Source organism: Eurosta solidaginis, chromosome 3, assembly GCF_040869045.1.
Source record: "Eurosta solidaginis isolate ZX-2024a chromosome 3, ASM4086904v1, whole genome shotgun sequence".
NCBI lineage: Eukaryota > Metazoa > Arthropoda > Insecta > Diptera > Tephritidae > Eurosta > Eurosta solidaginis.
The window spans coordinates 13,170,223-13,190,266 of NC_090321.1; the positions used below are offsets into that span (position 1 = coordinate 13,170,223).

The window sequence follows — 20,044 nt, forward strand, 5'->3', positions numbered from 1 at the left end:
TGTTGGTCGTTAAAAGAATGAGCTTTTAAGAGTATGCAACATACAACAACAGCAGCTGGATTGGGCAACAACAAGCAGGATGTTAGATCGTTACGCACAGCTGTCACAGAAATTATGGTTATTGCTTTTATGGCCTTATTAACAAGTCGTTGCCACTACTACGATTGCTTTAAGAAGATATTTGCATTTAAATTGCTGCAAAAGCTAAACAAAGTTGTGGGTGTAATGCTATATCCTTTTGTGAATACATAAATAAAAGGTGCGGCGTTGTTGAAGAGATTTAAAAGAGTTCATAATTTTAAAACAACACAGTATTAATAAATCAAAAAATAATAGACAATCTTACTTAGGAAAATTAACTGAACGGAAAATACATATTTCTAAGCATCGTACCGAGGACACTAAGTCATAAATTGTACGAAATCCTGGAAGTTTTAAAAATCACTTACTCACATACTTGTTTTGCTGTAATTTATACCTTACATGTATTTTTGTATGTTCCCTGCAGGAACTTGAACGCATTCTAGATTAATTTAACATTAATAACAGTAGCATGTAGTCTCTCAACTTTGTAATGCAGTTAGTAAATTAAGCCCCTTTCCATATTGGCGGGTCGTAGTAGTAGACCTTAACAACTAGTCCTAGCGCTGCGTTCTTTTTTAACACGCTTATATGAGCTTCACTTGTATGTATGCTTGTTTATAACTCTCTAGGCTAGGCGCGCAAAGGAGAGTTAGACCCATCTAGCGGCCATTATTGAAGTCTCGCGACAGTTTTTAAATAACACGCTACAAAACGAGTTGTACTTAATAGCGGAGACACAGAGGTTCCGTGCTATGGTGCTATCAACATCTAATATCTAAGTGGATTGGGATACTAAAACGGCACCATATTTGGTGTTTTTTAGTTTTGAAAACTATGTTTATTATTCTGATTTTTGCCTAACCGCATGATGTAGTGTAAACAGCTAACAATTTCAATGCCAAATGAGTAAACCAGTTAATATGCTACCCTGTAACAAAAAGAGTCTAAATTTTAACCAACACAAAAGGGGCATTTGCTAATTGTTGCTGACAGAGCAATTCACACGATTCAATACAGGTGTGTGTACAACGCACGACTAAACCAAATTTGCATTCAGGCAAATTTGCTGACATTGCCTTTCCCACAGACGTCACAGCTCAACACAAGTGTGTAGGTACTTATTTGTGTTCAGTTGTATATAGGTATGTCAGTATGTATGCTTAAAGTAAATATGTATTATGGAATATGTTTAGAACAATTTAGTATAAATAAGCTAACAATATTTAAATAAAGATTCATTCACTCATTCGCACTTACACCTCACAAAACAGACTATTCATTTTCCACCTTTTATAATGATGCAATAAAACCAGACATGTGAAGTCAATATTACAGAACGGAGTCGCATTTGGCAATACTCGCCCTCATAAATTTAAGTGTTGCTTCATGACTTATCTATCTACAGCGTTGATTTTTTCAGTATCATAAAAAATACTACATTAATGCCTTACTGCAATATGAAGTAACGTGCAGGAAAATAACGCCTGCAGTCTGTATTTGTTTTTGTGGGAGAGTTTATTTCCCTCTCCTGAGAGGAAATGTAAATGTTTTAGTAAACGGTACTGAACGGCTGGATCTTCAGAGAGTATCACATTGTTCACAACTATGGAATGTGGAAACATACTGCTGACGTCAATGAGATGATTGATGATATGGAACAATATTTTGAAGCTGCGGATGAGTATCTGAGAGGCTTGTAATACGAAAACTCGTTATTGATGATATATGGTCTCAAAACCGAACATTTATATATGTAAATCAAGCATTGAGGTATGCTCATTGAGCAGAATGAGGTGGCTGGTTTAAAAACATACATATAGGGCAGAGGCTTTACAGCAACGATACTTCAACAAATCAGAGGTTATAGATTTACCTGATGGCGAAAGAAAAAACGTTGGCTTATCAGAGCTTTATTTTTAACAGCTCTGTCTTACCCTGGGAACAACATGAAATTCTGCCAGCCGTATGATCAATTCCGTCAAACATTGTTCTGACTTCCTCTATCTTTCTACCTCCCTCTCCTCTGTATAACCGTTTTCATTTCTTATCTCCTCTACCTTCCGCATTTTCTAGTTTACCTTAATCGGCTCATTAAATTTTCCTACCCTTTTCGTTCTTTCGTAGATCTTCCAGCATTTCCTCTTACTCTTATCCAAGTCTTACTCTCACTATAACTTTTAAGCTTATGCTTATTCTTAATTTTCCAGTTAACCCCTTTTTAAACGGTTTTATTTAGCTTGACTTGACAGGCCGGCCGGCCGCACGGCAGTTGTGAACGAATTTTGTAATTAAAATTTAAGTAACTTCACGATAAGCTACAAGCTTGAAACTTGGAATATAGTTCAGGGCCCGATGACAATGCAATAATAAGAAAACAACTCCGAGAGGTGGCGCATGGATCGAAATATTTCAAAAAATCGTATTTGTGGTCCGATTTGGTTCATATTTGGAACACATAATACATATATGTATAGAAAGCGACCTATGCAAAAAATCGCCACTAGGTGGCGCAAGGATCGATATATTCAAAAAAATCGTATTTGTGGTCTGATTTGGCTCATATGTGGAACACATAATACACACAAGAAATAAATAAATAAATAAATAATACATACATGAATAGAAAGCGACCTATGATGTCCGATTAGGCTCATATTTGGAACAAATATTACATACAGTCCGGTAGAAGTGACATCAAAATATTTTGGAGTTAGAGGAGGGACAAGCATTCGTGGCGCAGAGTCGAGTAAAGTCTTTGGAAGGATTATGTATTGAGGACTTAGATTGCAACAAATTGTCAGGAAAGAGTTCTTGTAATACTGAGTCACTAAATGAACTAAATAGAATAAGAAATAATAGACAATCAAATGAAGACTAAAAACTTGAAAATAAAATAATTTAAAAAAATTTGTAAATTGAACGGTTTTACTGAAAACAATAGGTAATAGTCATCTTACTCCTCATCAATCCAGGGCGTTATCAGACAATTAAATAAAAGCGTTGGACGCTTCAAATTTCTATTGACAGTCATAAGTAAGACCAACTGAACCTTAATCAGGTTATGCTCCACCTCACAATTTTAGAAATTTCCCACGCCCAACGCTTTTATTTAATTGTCTGATCAACGCCCTAGATTGATAAGGAGTGTGATACAAGTCCTAGGACCTGGACCTCCCTAATTATTTTCTAACTTTTAGTATTATTATTACTTCATGTACTTTATATTGTTTTCAATAAAACCGTTTAACTTTAAAATTTTTTTCAATTATTTTATTGCTACTTTGTTTAAAACCATTATTCTTACTTTTACTATCACTCTCCATATTCACTCTTATTCTATTTAATTTTCCGACTTCCCTCCAATTCTCTCTCTTCTTTTCCCTCCAATTTCCCCTGTTTTCTCTTCTATTTTCTTTCATGCGCCCGTTTCTACTGTAGAGGTATATAGGGTTTGGCTTTTTTCCGCACATTACATTACTAAGGCAGTAAAAATGTAGTAAAATAGTTGGTACTATTTTCTTTATTACTACTATTTTCCTTCGCTACTTCCTTAAAACTCATGACCGGATTATGAGAGACGTCAAATTTTTGTTGTTGTACTGCTGACTTCGTCTGTGTGGTTTTACTGCGCTTCCCGTAAAACTTCTAGTTTATCTTTGGGTCGAATCGTCGGTTACAGACAGAAATAAAATAACGTATTGTTCTAAAGGTTTCTTTTGAGAAGATTGTTCACCCTCTCACTACAGGGTGTTCAGATACATTCGTACTTCCTACTATGTACATACATATATATAAAAAAATGTATAGTCACATAAAAAGAAACTCAAATATGTATTCCGAATAACGTTGATATTCTACTAATTGCTTCAGTTCATTTTAAAATATTCCAGCTTATACTTACGTATTCTGATTTTCCCCGAGTGCCATGTTGGCTACAAAGGAAACAAAAAATTTGCATTCAACAGAGAAAAGCTAACAAGACCACCGCCGCTTGTCTAACAAAGTTCCAATATGAGAAAGCGAGCAAAATTAAATATTTATAAAATGTAAAAAGTGATGATGCAAAGGCAAATTACAAGGGAGTAGAAACGTGAATTGGGCGTTCGCTTGAAAATTTTTTAGTTATATTAAAATTGACTGGAAAATGTCCTAAAAAGTACATGGCATACATTAATGCATATATTATAATTTTCTAAGCACAATAAATTAAATAAATGTATGATTATTTATATATTATAATTAAATAAAAGGATGGGTCCAATTTCGAACTTAGAAAGGCAATATCTATATTTTGAATGCTAACTTGGAAAAGGGGAGATTTGCTTTTTCATTAGGAGTTTGAAAAAGCTTCGAATATGTTAAACAAAACAACTTAGTTTTGCAACTTTTAACTAAAAAATTCGAACTTCGAAAGCTAATATATATATTTCGGAGACCAGCTACGCAAAACGAAAATAATAGCTTTTTTTCAAGAGACCAAAAATATTTAGCAAATTAGTTTTGCAATATTCAAATCAAAAAATTTCGAACTTCGAAATTGAATATTTATATTTTGGAAACTAACTTCGAAAAACGGGGAAATGGCTTTTTCATAAGAGTTAAAAAATAATGCGAAAATGTTTAACAACTCTGTTTTACAAATTTTAAACAAAACATTTAACTTCGAAAGCCAATATCTATGTTTTGAAAGCTTATTTCGAAAAACAAGGAAATCGCTTTTTCATATAAAGTTCAAAAATCAGGTATGTAAATTTAAAAATTTTTTTTTTTAATTTAAAACTAAAAAATTTCGAACTTCGAAAACCATTTTCTGGTTTTGGAAAGCTTAATTTGTATTTTTTAAGGCTAACAAGGCAATAACTTTTTTAAAAGCTAAACAGTTTAGCGAAAATGTATGGAACCTTTTTTTGCAAATTTAAAATCAAAAAAATTTCGAACTTCGAAAGCCATTATCTATCTAACTTCGAAAAAATAGAATATCGCTTATTTTTTTAAGAGCTCAAAAGATGCTTAGAAAGTGCTTAACAACTTTGTTTTACATATTTTAAATAAAAAATAATTCAAACTTCGAAAGCCCATAACTTCGAAAAACGGGTACAATTGTTTTTTCGTTAAGAGTTTGAAACTATGTATATTGAAATTGAGCGAGGGTTTGAATCGAGCTCAAGGCCGAACAATAATTATTTTATCTTACTATTGTTATGATATATTCAAAATGTTTAATAACTTTTTTTGCAAATGTCAAAACAAAAAATTTTAAATTTGTAAAACCATATCTATACTTTGATTACTAATTTCGAAAAACGATGAAGTTGCTTTTTTAAGAGTTCAAAACAGTTGGGAAAATTTTCAACAAAATTTTTTTACTGCATGAAATATAAAAAGTACCTTATGAAATATTTCCAATTAGCATCACCATTTATTAATCTGAAAGGAAAAATAATTCAATAGTTAAAAATCAGTTGAACTAGAAATTTATTTTTATTCACAGCAGCGAACAGAAAAATAGCAGCGACAATTTTTATCACATTTAATCAATTAAACTCTTTTTTTGATATTTTAAGCAAAAACTTCTATGAATTTCGAAAAACTTCGAAAAATCGAGCAAATTTGTTCGACGCTCTCTGAGTTCTTTTGAGTATGCAGTTTCGTAGCTTGTTGTGTTAGTTACAAAATAATTTTTCTATTCATTATTTTCTGAAAAAATTTATATCACAATATTTTATGAGCGAATTTAACATATTCCATTCAAATGGGCATTACGCTTCAATAAATGAGAAATTCACACAAACACATTCACACATCACGCTGAGTGATAACACGTGAATCGAGCATGAATTTCTGATAAGTTCTACTTTGATTGCGACAAAATGAATATTGGACTTGACTTTCTTTGAATTTTATTAAATCTTCTGTAATCTGAAAGCCTCCCAGCAAAAGAGCAATTCTGCTTTCGTACAATTTCGAAAAAGTAAAAAGATGCTTGGAAGCTTGCTAAAGGCGGCAAATTATAGTTGGAAGTATAAATGTGTAGATATTTTTCTACTCGGACAAAAAATGCAGCTCGATTTTGGACCCCTTTGATATTAAGCGCCCTTCAAAGCAAAACATAGCCAGGTAATATAACGTCGCCCTCTTGCCTACAACATGAATGTGGCATTTTTTCACATTTATTATGGGCACATAATAGTTGGATTGAAATTTCCCTTCAATATTGGCTTATTTCATGTCATTGTGAAAATATTTAAAAGCTTATGAAATCAACTAAATACGAGCGCAACAGCTGTTTGCATTTAAAAATGACTGCAACAACAGCAACAATATGTACGATGAAATGCTGCAATATTGAATCGTGTTGCATGCCACCGTCACCGTTCGAGTACAATTGCAGCTGCTAGCGTAGAAGCAGAGCAAACCTTTGCAGTCGACCACACTGAGGCTATGTATGACCAGTGATGCCATTGAATGGAAAAAAATCCCTTAAAATTAAAATATATGCTCCCTTTTTCGTACATACGTGTAATTTCTCATACAGCTCAAAGACATACGCATATACCATCTTTTCAACTTTAAGGGCTATTTAAACTTGACGTATCTATATCCATATAAATCAATGTAATTGGTCAATGGTGCCATACCATAACGCCCTAGCCATAACCATACCATTTATTGTTTTGGATACTTTTTGACTTATTTTTAGTGGTATATGTTTGTAATAATAACTGATGCCAATTTGATATGGATAAGTAAAAATATGGCTATGGCTATGGCGTTATGACTATATGAACTTTGCCATGCCCTTAAATGTGGAGACTATTTATGTAAGTCACTTATCCGTAAGTTATCGAGATTCTACCAGTGAATTGGAAGGAAAAAGTGCAAACAAAAGTCAGCCATTTTGTTGGATTTCGAAATTGCCAATGGATTTTTGCGATTTGTTTTCCAGCAATACACAATTATCCGTTTAAATGGGAGTTGATCACTTTGTTTTAGTGAAAACGAAAATGTCAAATGAAGCTATCTGAAAGATCGCTATGCTCCAAATGAATTCTAACTCAACTAGACATGGTGAAAACGACCAAAGTAAATTCATTGACTTTTTGGCAAGGCTTTTACAAAGTAAATATTAATGTCTGATTTTTTAGCTTAAGCCACGACAATTTTTGTGACTTTATGATGAATTAGCCAAGCCTTACGGCTGAATTCTGTAATTCAGTCTCGTCTCAAGTCTCTAAATTTGAGATTTTCCTTTAGAGACAATTTTTGTGACTTGAGATGATTTCGGTATTCAGTAAACGAAAGTCACAAAAACAATTCACCATATCAACGAAATTCACCAAAAAGACAATTTACTCATACATTGAACAAATAATTTAGCATTACATTTTGTCAACGTAACATATAGTGGTATTATGGCTGAGCTTGCGAAGACGCTGTTCACAATTTTGTGTAGAAGATCCCAAAATTTGTAGGTTCGAATCTCAGCGGCGCCACGTAGAGTTCGATGCTTTTTTTTAAATATTTTCTATTTTCTATTTTTTAATTTTTTCTATGCTTATTTTAATTTGAGGAATAAAACAACATATAATTTTCATACTTTTTCTGAAATTTTTATGTTTGTGATCTGCCCCGGCCCAGCTCACAAATTAGTGATTGCTTTTGTGAGGCTGGAGACGCGAGACAGCTTACAGAATGGCAAATTGTCTCAAAAGTGATTTTCACCTCAAATAGTCTCTAATAGTGACTAGAGAGGGCTTACTCAATTCAGCTGTTAGACTTGACTAGACTTGGTTTAAAACAAATAATAAGTTAATGCTTTATGAGCCGGTGGAGATTTGGGTCAAGCTTCCCTACAATTTAGTGGCTTAGTTTACTAATTTTCATTGGTTATCAATAACTTTTCAATAACAAATCGATACATTTTCGGCAATTCCAAATTTTCCGATAGCAAGTCTATATTTTTTCGATAAATAATATTATTTCTTTATAACAAATCGACCTTAATTCGATAACATATCGATAACTTTTCATTAACAAATAGATATTTTTTCGATTTCTATAAAATTTTGATACCAAACCGATATTTTGTCGATTAAAAAATCGATAACTTGTTGTGAGTAATTCGATAGCATATAAATAATACATCGCTTATATGTATATTGTAATTTTTCTTTTTTTAATTTTCCGATTAATATTTGATAATAACCGCCTACAAGTTTTGTATTCATATATGAAGTTTTCCGGAGCTTGCTAAAGGGTTAGGAAAAAATTCCAAAATTATACCGAAATAATGGCTTATATAATCTCGTAATAATTTCAAAATAGCTCCAGAACGATCCCAAAATGATTCCATAACGATTTCAAAATAGTACCGAAATAATCGTGCAAATGGATCCGATGTTCGCCAACACATTCCCAAATTGATCGCGAATTAGTCCCGCAATGATCCCAAAATTACTTTTAAAAAGTCTCCAAACTAGTCTCCGAACAGGCGAGATATAATCTATGACTGGTGCTGGAAATATTTAGTTTTTTTCTAGTTTAAATTTTTAAGGAATAACAGTTATTTGCAGGCCCTTTTTAAAACCTATTTCAGTCGCAAAAAAACAGTTCAATAAAAAATCTTAGGAAATAAATTAAACTTAACGATTGCAGTGATAAAGAGAAAAGATTTGAAGATAAAAAAATCAATTATTGAGAAAGACTGAAAATTTTCAAAAACAAACATAACTCAATGAGAAAGCCTTGGAATGTATCAGGCTAGAGCGAAAATATCGAACATTATGAGAACAATGAGGGGATGACATTAGCTATGCAAGTGGCAACGCCAGTTTCTGCTGTACTTTATCTTCGTATAGTTTTGGTACACGACACTCAAACAAACCCACACGCATACACTTGATTTTGCCCAGCTGCCTACTACCAACAACGTTTTGGAATGCGAGTGTATTCGGGCATTCTCGGGCACGTGCGTGGATTCGCGTGTGTTTGTGATGAGCTCACGTATGTGTGTATGTATGCGTACATATGGATGAGCGAGGGCAGTGCAACGACCTGTGAAGAAACACATAGCAACAACAAAAGTTGCAGCGCTTCTGACACATCGTTGTAGTGACATATCATACAACAATAATGCCAACATTCAAAGCAACAGCAACAACGATATTATCGGTGGCAGCATCGTTACTGAATTTAGTTCGCACCACCGACGCGTCACGCTGGCCATTTGTGCCATCTGGTTTCATAGATGTTACTCTGACCATAACAACAACAAAAATCCACACTAGCTTACGTTAGAATAAAGTTAAAATATAAATCCAAGTGTTGCTAACTCTAGGATATGAGTTTGAGGGTAGGATATATTGTATATGCATGCATATAATTTACCTAATGAATGAAACTTTCTTTTGAGAATATATTTTTGGTATTGACTGTGAATTAAAGCACTTAAAATATCTAAAACAATAGCCCTTCTGCAGCTCTACATAGCGTCTTTGTAGTTTTCACGACCTTCACTTCCGCTTAGTCCCCAGTCCGCACTTTTGCGATAAGCATTCCCTTTTAAGTACTTTCCTTTTCATTAGTTCGCTAAATAAGTAAAATTTCGAATTTTTGGCGCTACTCATAGAATTTGAAGAGTGCACTTATGTTTTTATGCTAAAGCGCCTAAAAGTATGCATCTAAAAGAATGCCGTTATTTATTTAAATCAACGAAAATTTTGAAAGAAAAATGCAGAGTTTTTATTTTATTGAAAAGGTTTAAAAGCATCACCAATTAAATGCCTCAAGTGGATGAGCAAATTGTGAAACGATGCAACAAAGCAATGCTAACAAAGAGGGGACCGCCAAAATAAAGCTCCAAACACAATGGAGCGTGACTGCCCAACAAAGGCAAGGATGAATAGAAAATGTAGGGAAATAAGTGGCATACAAGGGTTAAAGCTTACATTTTTTAATACGAATTCTTTTTTAAGTTTTTAAACTAATGTGTAAGTGGATTTTTTGTCATTAGGGCAAACATGATTTACAGTGGAGTCTGGATATAGTGAACTAATATCTGCAAGGCCTGTACTTCACTCACAGTATCCGGGTTGTTCACTATATTAAGTTTGACATTTTTTTTGACTTGGTTTATTAGCTTTAAATTCATGTTTGCTTATGTAAACAAAACAGATTATTTGTATAAAATAATATTTTTAAAAATGCAGACATATTATTGAAACAATTTACGAATAGATGTTTGCTTTTGTGTTCGCAAATTTACTTTTGAACCGCTTTTTCGCGTAGACTTTTCAGTACTAGCATACCAGCATAGTCAGTGGTGTTAGCTTCAGCCCATGCGATAGCTATATCGCTTTTAATGGCTTCAGTGGCTTTTATTGAATTTCATCTGTCTTTCGCCTTGGCTGTCATCACCACATTCTTCAGTATCCATAATAGTCTTCCGCTTAGATGCTCCGACTGCCTGGTGGGATATAATACTACGAGCATTTTTTTTTTTTATTCCCGAAACTGTTGATTTGGCTACACCATACATCTTTGCTAAGGATGAAACACTAGCACCTTTCTCGATTTTTTGAGCAATTTCAAGTTTTTGCTTTAATGGAAGGAATTTCCTCACAGGCATGATAACACTTAATTTATTAGCACATAAACACTTTTAAAAACCCATAAAACAGTGCACATTCCCTCAGAAGCGTTTTGCAACCGACAAGAGACAAATAAAGACTGGCACCAAATACCTACATAGCAGCAGCTTTTCCAGTAAAAAACATAAAATGAGCAATTTTGGGGAATACCCGACTTTATTTCTGTTTAAGTATTTTTTTTTTGCTGTTGCGTTTAGAACCTTGTTCACTATTTCGAGTTTTCGATAGTTCACTTTTTAGAGTACTCAATGTAAATTTCTAGGTGTTCACTATATCGAGGTGTTCATTATACCGGGGGTTCACTATACCCAGACTCCACTGTATTTAAGTTCAATTTAACAAATTTCTATCAACCCAGAACTGATTTCAATCGCATCTTTTGTGAGCACAAAAATTCCTAGAATACCTTTTACAAAGACTTTCTCCTTGTCGGTTACAATTAAAGCATATGAAATCACCTAAGCATGTATGTATGTATCAGAGTTAAAACAAATATTGTACCTATTTTCCATTACAGCGCTCATTTATAAAAAACTGACAATGAATAGTGTCTCTACTATAAAACATTTGTGAATTTAAAGTAAATTCTTTCATTTGGTTTGTTTGCTTGTCTGCTTGAATTTTCTTTTTCCGATTTACTGCATCCCCAAATGATTGATTAATCATCGTTCAATGCTGTCGCCTGACACAAATCAACTTGGCCTGATATAAAAAACGAGGTGAAGCAGCCGTGGAGGCACACATATGCTCATACATACAGATAGTTTAACGCACATATGTACATAGTTCGAGTGTAGTTCTCGCTTAGGCAGCTTGAGCGTTTATAAATGAAAATAGGTGCTCTTTGAAAACTTCTGCAGCCTGGCGTTGGGTTTTGGCTTTAGTGCTTATGGATTCGTCTAACATCGTTAGTTCACACACGTCTATGCGGCAATACATTATTCAAGTTTTATATCGAACATCGATATTTGTATGCATCTACTTATGTATGTTCATTTATAAATTTCTCAAATACCTACTTACACATACAAATTTACAAAGAAATGCACTCATACAGTGCTGATCACATAAAGTGTTCACTACTCATGAATCATTACTTATTACCGTTAAGGCGCTTAGGTTGTTTCCCTGCTAGCAATAACTGACGCCAATGAAGGATTTTAAAGTCTTCCTTCACCTGTCTCTCCAAACTCAGTGGAGGTCTCCCCCTTAATCTGCATCTGAACCGGAGCGTCTAAGGGATTCTACTCGACCTACATTTTATAGCATCAGGTAAAAGAAATCGTAAAACATGAAGTCACATTTTCTGAAGCCCATTTTGGTTTAGAATGGCTTTGAAAAATTTGTTTAGTCTCTACTGAGCTTCAATATTTTTGTGTATTGTGCTGAACTCGTTTACGTTCCAATCAGGATTAATGCGCTTGTCGGACCGTTTTTTGCATAGGAGTCGTTCTTTGCCAAATCTCCGGCGTCATGTTATTTTTTAGTCATGATATTGCCATTTTCACTTAGTCACGGCCTTGAACCCTTTCGTCATCCGTCGTATTTTTTAGGAGAGTTTCTTTCCTATAAGCCAGCATCCCAAGCTCTCTGCACATACGCGGGTCTTCCCACGTTTTCTGCAATGAGAAAGAAATGGCAAAGATTGCAAGTTGAAATAAGTTTTATGAAAAGCTTCTCGGCGGCAAACTTTCTTGTGCTACTGCGTGTTTTTCGCTGCACACAGGCGTTTGCAAATCTCAGCTGCGACAGGGTAGAAATTCGAGTCAAAATTTGGGTCTATTACCGTGCGCAAATTCAGGATACTATTGTTATGCCTGCCACCAAACCAGACGTGATCGATATGGCTTGTTGTTCTTCGATCAGAAGACAGCCAAGTAGGCTGGTGTATCTTTTTATGCTGGAACCTGATACATCAGAATCACTGGATTTCGGGACACCGTAAAGTCAAACAACATTAGCCCAATCGGGTTGATACAAATGGCGTTGAGATAAGATGGCCTAAAACATTTGATGAAAATATCTCCATTTTTGCTCAACCTGTTGTGTTAACGTATCGACGGTAAGGTAGACGAATGGCTGCGTATCAAAAAGGAACGTGGCTTCTAAGCGAATTCGCCCATTTCCACAGCAAAAAGTTATTGTCATAAAATAAATTAACAAACCAATTTTCATTCCTCGATGTTTGCTCGATTTATGGCGCTAAACACATTATAGACAGATTAACTGAAAGAGACGGCCCAAGCTCACTTTCAAAATATTTTAAATACTCGTTCATATCACTACTGAAGTGGAATATCAGTATAATGTAGTTTAATACCGAAAAAAATTGTTTACACTTAAAAACATATTTTTGGGAGTGGGCGTGGTTCTCAACCTGTTTTGTTAATTTTCACCCGATGTGTATATATACAAGAGCAAGCACAATGCCTCTTCAATGGATTTTCACTTTCATTCTGCTAAAAGTACGTTCTAACCCATTTTCCAAAACTTTGCTACATTTCCATCTCGTATTATGGGCTCAATTTTACATTTTTCGAAATCTTTAATATCGGAAAATTGTGCGCGCCCGTAGCAAAATGTCTAATTCTGAACTGGTGCAATTTTGGATTGCATTTAGAACCGTTACTGGTTCGCTCGCAATCTCTTTTATATCCTCTCAACTCACGAATACAACATGGCGATGACCTAGGCGGTGGAAATTGTCCCCCGCTGCATCACCTTTTCTCTAGTTCCGAACTAGTAAAAATCTAGATACTATCGAACAAGTTCTTATTTGGTACTTTAAGTTTAGTTCTCAACCAGAAATTTGTATCTCTAGTTACTTACTTCCCTAGATGCTACTTATGTATAGTCTGATTTTGACCATTTTCAACACCAATTTATTCTAGTTCGGTTGACAGAGAGGCCAGTGTACCAAACATTGTCAAGATATCTAACCTTTCCCACCGGCTATCGTATTAGCGTACAGATGGTTGGACGGACATGACCCAATGAAAATCTTTTTCGATGTTGATAGTTTTGACATAAGTCGATCTCTATTATGATTGCACCATATTTATCCTACTGAACTTTATTAGAACCCGCCATTATCCGATTAAAGTTATAAAACCCTTTATACAAGCACAGCTGAAGATTTTTCGACGATAAACCAGTATTGTGCTATTTACCTGAGCATCACTGTATATGTATTGGCGCTTCGCTTAATTTACTTTTTGAAAATCTTTTACAAAATACTTTTCTGCTCTATCAGATTGAATACAAGCTCACATTACTTTAGGATGATTCAAAAACATATTTTTTTTTTAATTTTACTTAGTGAGTTCGAATTCCTAATGATGATGGGATAATCAAGATCTAGAAAGAAGTAGCTGCGACGGTATTTTATAATATTTCTTTTTTTAATTTTCGAAATTATGGGTATTTTGAGAGAAATCTGTAGCTACAGCAGCAAACGGAAAAATAGCAGTGGACATTTTTTTCAAATTTTGTCAATTAAATTCTTTTTCTTATTTTTGATATTCTAAGAAATTTCTATGAATTTGAAGCAGAAACTATGCAAACCCATCTAAAAAACGCTTTCTCAAATTTTCGAACTTTTTTTTTTTTTTGGTATACACACATTTTTTTGGATTATGTAGTTTTATATCCGAATCAATTTTATATTCGCCTTCCTTTCTGGCAATTTTTTCTGAAGGGTGTTTTTGATTTTTCCTCATACAAATTGTGATTTTTTTTTTAATGCAAGAAAATCTGAAACACCCTCCTGGAAAAAAATGTTAAAAATCAATGCGATTATTGAAAGATCAATTACTTTAACTTGTTAGACTAAAATTGATTGCGTTGAAAAAATTCATAAAACTCTAAATAAAAAGTTCGAAATTTTCTTGCGTTTTCGAATTTAATTCGAAAGTGTTTTTGAGATTGTTTTCAATTTTTTAATAAAAAAAATAAATAAATGTAAGGCGCGATAACCTCCGAAGAGATCTAAGGCTGCACTTCTCTTCCAATTTGCGTCGTGCTCCTCTTGATTTTCCCTACAAATTGGCCGGACGGGACCTACATGTTTTATGCCGACTCCGAACGGCATCTGCAAGGCAGATGAGTCTTCACTGAGAGCTTTTCATGGCAGAAATACACCCGGAGCGCTTGCCAAACACTGCCGAGGGCGACCCCGCTTAGAAAAATTTTCTTCTAATTTAAAAACCTTATTTCTAAACTTTTGATGTTGCTTTGCCCGGGGTGCGAACCCAGGGCATACGGTGTGGTATGTTTCATCCCTTTTATCGTATTTGGTTAGAATTATGGCATTTTTTTTTTAATTTTTCGAAATTTTCGATATCGAAAATGTGGGCGTGGTCATAGTCGGATTTCGCCCATTTTTAATACCAAGATAAAGTGAGCTCAGATAACTACGTGAACTAAGTTTAGTAAAGATATATCGATTTTTGCTCAAGCTATCATGTTAACGGCCGAGCGGAAGGACGGACGGTCAACTGTGTATAAAAACTGGGCGCGGCTTCAACCGATTTCGCCCATTTCCACATAAAACAGTTATCGTCATAGAATCTATGCCCCTACCAAATTTCACAAGGATTGGTAAATTTTTTTTCGACTTATGGCATTAAACGTATTCTAGACAAATTAAATGAAAAGGGCGGCACCCCACCCATTTTGAAATTTTCTTTTATTTTTGTATTTTGTTGCACCATATCATTACTAGAGTTGAATGTTGACATAATTCAGTTATATACTGTAAAAATATTAAATTTTTTATTAAAATTTGAGTTTAAAAAAAAAATTTTTTTAAAAGTGGTCGTGTTCGTCATCCAATTTTGCTAATTTTTATTTAGCGCATATATAGTAATAGAAGTAACGTTCCTGCCAAATTTCATCACGATATCTTAAACGACTACCAAATTATAGCTTACAAAACTTTTAAATTACCTTCTTTTAAAAGTGGGCAGTGCCACGCCCATTGTCCAAAATTTTACTAATTTTCTATTCTATGTCATAAGGTCAACCCATCTACCAAGTTTCATCGCTTTATCCGTCTTGGGTAATGAATTATCGCACTTTTTCGGTTTTTCGAAATTTTCGATATCGAAAAAGTGGGCGTGGTTATGGTCCGATTTCGTTCATTTTAAACAGCGATCTGAGATGAATGCCCAGGAACTTACATGCCGAATTTTATTAAGATACCTCAAAATTTACTCAAGTTATCGACTTTACGGACGGACGGACGGACGGACATGGCTAAATGAATTTCTTTCTTCGCCCAGATCATTTTGATATATAGAAGTCTATATCTACTTCGATTAGTTTATGCCGTTACGGATTACCGTTATGCGAACAAAATTAATATACTCTGTGAGCTCTGCTCAGCTGAGTATAATAAATACATCTGCGAAGAGATTTTAGACCGAGTTTCTCTTCCAATTTCCTTTTAACTTTTCCTAGACGAGTTTTCACTCAGAGGCTTTTCATTCGGATTGCTTGCCAAATCACTGCCGTCGAGCGATTTAAAAAACTGTTTTCTAATTGAACAAACGTGTTTTTCAAATTTTTGATTTCGCCTCGACTGGGGCTTGAACCCAGAATCTTCGCAAGGCCACACAAGAAAAAAAAATTATAAAAAAATAGCATTTTAATGAAGATAAATTTGTAGGCATAATTCTTCACAAGTGTGAAAGACTGAAGACGGAAGTCATGTTAAAAATGTTTCCGTATAAAGTACATAGAAAACCATTAATCTACTCCTTTTAATGAGAACGTTTTTATACGTATACAACAAAAAGAAAATCTAAAAATATTTATAAGATTAATGTGTTTGGTGTGCAAAAAATTCCCACGCTATTTTAATTAAAATTTGCAATCAGCAGCAGAAAAAGCAGCGTTGGCAATTACAACAATAACAACAAACCCTAAGTGCAAAACCATAAATAACAACAAAAATACCAACAAAATGAGTTGAGCAAAACTTTTATTCACATATCGTCAAACGCAAATCGCCAAGTGTGCACCATTGCGCGTTCTTTAAGATTAACTATGCAAATATTTTTATTAGAAACATATGTACATATTTATATGGATAACTTGGTGTATGTATGTCAATGCAAGTATGTATGCATTTGTAATATTTTGCTGTTGTAAGCATTAATGAACGCTTGAGGTTTTTAGAACGAAAGATATTTGAGTTAATCACAATAAACCAGATGTTAGGGATGGGAATATTTCTGCTTTTTTTAGTTTTTAACTTAGGTAAAAATGTGATTAAAAGAAGGTAGCCATATCCTAACAAGATTCTTTGTACATACCGTTTTTTAGCCAAGGAATTTTTATTGAAAATGCAGTTTTTCAAATGTCACTGAAAGTTTTCACATATTTCAAACTGATTCTACATGAATGTGGACCAGGGTGACCCAGAACATCTTCTGTCGGGTACCGCTAATTTATTTATATATGTCATACCACGAACAGTATTCCTGCCGAGATTCCAAGGGCTTTTGATTTCGCCCTGCAGAACTTTTTCATTTTCTTCTACTTAATATGGTAGGTGTCACACCCATTTTACAAAGTTTTTTCTAAAGTTTAATTTTGCGGCAATAAACCAATCAAATTACCATGTTTCATCTCTTTTTTCATATTTGGTACAGAATTATGGCATTTTTTTCATTTTTCGTAATTTTCGATATCGAAAAAGTGGGCGTGTCATAGTCGGATTTCGGCCATTTTTGTACCAAGATAATAAAGTGAGTTCAGATAAGTACGTGAACTAACTTTAGTTAAGATATATCGATTTTTGCTCAAGTTATCGTGTTAACGGCCGAGCGGAAGGACAGACGGTCGACTGTGTATAAAAACTGGGCGTGGCTTCAACCGATTTCGCCCATTTTCACATTGTTCGACTTATGGCATTAAAAGTATTCTAGACGAATTAAATGAAAAGGGGCGGAGTCACGCCCATTTTGAAATTCTCTTTTATCTTTGTATTTTGTTGCACCATATCATTACTGGAGCCGAATGCTGACATAATTTACTTTTATACTGTAAAGATATTAAATTTTTTGTTAAATTTGACTTAAAAAAAAATTTTTTTTAAAAGTGGGCGTGTTCGTCATCCGATTTCGCTAATTTAGTAATAAGAGTAACGTGCCTACCAAATTTCATCATGATTTTAAATTACCTTCTTTTAAAAGTGGCCGGTGCCACGCCCATTGTCCAAAATTTTTCAAATTTTTTATTTTGCATCATAAGTTCAACGCACCTACCAAGTTTCATCGCTTTATCTTTGGTAATGAATTATCGCACTTTTTCGGTTTTTAGAAATTTTCGATATCGAAAAAGTGGGCGTGGTTGTGGTCCGATTTCGTTCATTTTGAATAGCGATCTGAGATGAGCGCCCTGGAACCTACATACCAAATTTCATCAAGATGCCTCAAAATTTACTCAAGTTATCGTGTTTACAGACGGACGGACATGACTAAATAAATTTATTTTTTTGCCCAGATCATTTTGATATATAGAAGTCTATATCTTTCTCGATTAGTTTATGCCGTTACGGATTACCGTTATGCGAACAAAGTTAATATACTCTGTGAGCTCTGCTCAGCTGAGTATAAATATACCTTTTAAAAGGCTGTTCTAAGAGGAGATACTAACGACACATTTGGGGACAAACTTTTCACTTAAATTTTTTTTATTTTTGGCCTATGGAACGGACAACTGTGCGATGCGGGATATATCAGTTTCTGAATAGCTGTTGAAATCGAGCTGCTTTACTAGCAAATCGACAACCTCGATAACATGTTCTTCCTTGCTTTGCCTACCTAACCCTTGGGCCTTCACACACTCCAACATCAAAACAGAAGATATTACGGTAAATAAGACTGAAGATGGCACGGCGGCGAATAAGTTGCTTGTCTCCAAACCAAAATTGTCATCACGGAAACACGTTTCAAAATAATTAAAATAGGTATAAGGTACGCTCATGTATAATAGTAAATTGGGACGAAATCCTAATTCAAACAGAAATTTTTCTATTTTTTTACTAATAAGTCAAACCAAAACTCCAAGGCTCATGCAATATATACTCGTACTATTTTTTAATCATCGGCTTGGCCAATTTTTTTAATTGTCTGTTGTGCAAAAATCAAATTTAACCAAACAAAAGGAACGTCGTACAGAATGCAAGAAAAGATGACGAAAACCAAAGGCGACCACGTACACAAAACCAAAATTTATATCGCGCATCGTATTTGTGTATCTATACGGGACAGCCCACAAACACATATGCATACATATACAAACACACATACATATGGGGTATTCCATCCCATTTCGACCAATTTTGAACCCGACCCCTTTAGAATTGGCTGAAAGTTTTTCTTCTTTTTCTAGCTTACGAAAGACGTTTTTCAGAAGTTTTTCAAATTTTTTCATCCAACTCAAAAAAAGTTATGAATTTAAAAAAAAACACCGTTTTTGTTTTCAAATTGCTATAACTTTTTCAAAAATTGACCGTTTGGGATTTTTTTTAATATGTTTTTAAATGTACTTTTCGGAAGAAATTCAAAATTTCTAAGGTTTTTTTTTTTGTAATTTTTCAGTTTTTCGAGATTTTTCGAATTTCGCCCGCACTTCAATCAATTCTGCAATCATCCCCACTAATCCCGGAGTGGGCCGAGAATTTTTTTTTTTTAATTCAATTGAAAAAAAAAACTTTAAATTTTTTTTGTATTTTATCCGAAAAGTACATTTAAAAACATATTTAAAAAGAAAAAATGATCCCAAACGGTCAGTTTTTGAAAAAGTTATAGCATTTTGAAAAAAACACCGTTTCCCAACTCAAAATAAGTTTTAAATATTTTGAAAAAAACGGTGTTTTTTCAAAATGCTATAACTTTTTCAAAAATTTACCATTTGGGATCTTTTTTTTTTAAATATGTTTCTAAATGTACTTTTCGGAAAAAATAAAAAAAAATTTTAAGGTTTTTTTTTTCAATAAATAAAAAAAAAAAATGGCCCACTCCGTGATTAGTGGAGATGATTGCAGAATTGATTAAAGTTTTTTATGAGAAAAAAAAAAAAAAAACGGGCGAAATTCAAAATTCGAAAAAAGTACATTCAAAACATATTAAAAAAAAAAAATTCCAAACGGTCAATTTTTGAAAAAGTTATCGCATTTTGAAAACAAAAACGGTGTTTTTTTTTTAAATTCATAACTTTTTTTGAGTTGGATGAAAAAATTTGAAAAACTTCTGAAAAACGTCTTTCGTAAGCTAGAAAAAGAAGAAAAACTTTCAGCCAAT

The 20,044-nt window shown here is 33.8% G+C and overlaps 1 protein-coding gene across 3 annotated transcripts in view; it reads right to left on the reverse strand.

Annotated features, from left to right (window-relative positions):
- The window catches only part of mam (mastermind), a 366,289-nt gene that overhangs the window by 293,686 nt on the left and 52,559 nt on the right, over nt 1-20,044 (reverse strand). For 2 of the 3 annotated variants that reach the window (XR_010950490.1, XM_067770880.1), the window contains exon 2: nt 5,473-5,511. The exons of the other annotated variant lie outside the window; for it this stretch is intronic. The gene's annotated coding sequence lies outside the window, so the exon portion shown is untranslated. The remainder of the gene's footprint in view (nt 1-5,472; nt 5,512-20,044) is intronic. 3 annotated transcript variants of the gene reach the window in all.